Source organism: Stylophora pistillata, chromosome 9 (assembly GCF_964205215.1).
Source record: "Stylophora pistillata chromosome 9, jaStyPist1.2, whole genome shotgun sequence".
NCBI lineage: Eukaryota > Metazoa > Cnidaria > Anthozoa > Scleractinia > Pocilloporidae > Stylophora > Stylophora pistillata.
In genome coordinates, this window is record NC_142527.1 from 28716961 (window position 1) to 28717421 (window position 461).

Consider the following 461-nt stretch of genomic DNA (forward strand, 5'->3'; position numbering starts at 1 on the left):
AGAAAGGAACGAAAGAAAGAGGTGTTTTTGTGGAGTGGAGGTCACTCTTGAGTTACTTGAGACATTTCACGATGTTACGAGGATCGGCTCGGAATTATTTTCACTAAATCTGTCACGCAATCCCAGACTTTTCTAGAATTATCTATAGTCTGTAATATTCCAGAAACTTCTTTCATGTGACTCAGCAGTTTCCAAAAATAGTACAACTTGTATTACGATATAAATAGTAATAGAAAATTCTAGATACCTAAAGTAAATGTATAAAAGCTGGCTTGTGAGAAGTACAACAAAGGATTTGCCCGAGCGCTTACCCTCGCGGCCGCCTGACTGAACTTGTGGAAGCTATGATGTGACGAGGATATGACCTTTAGACCTTGCGATATCCGGAGAGAAGAAAGAGAAGAAAAAGACGATAGCCGAGAGAGAAAGAAGATAAAGAATATAGAGTTCACTATGGAGTC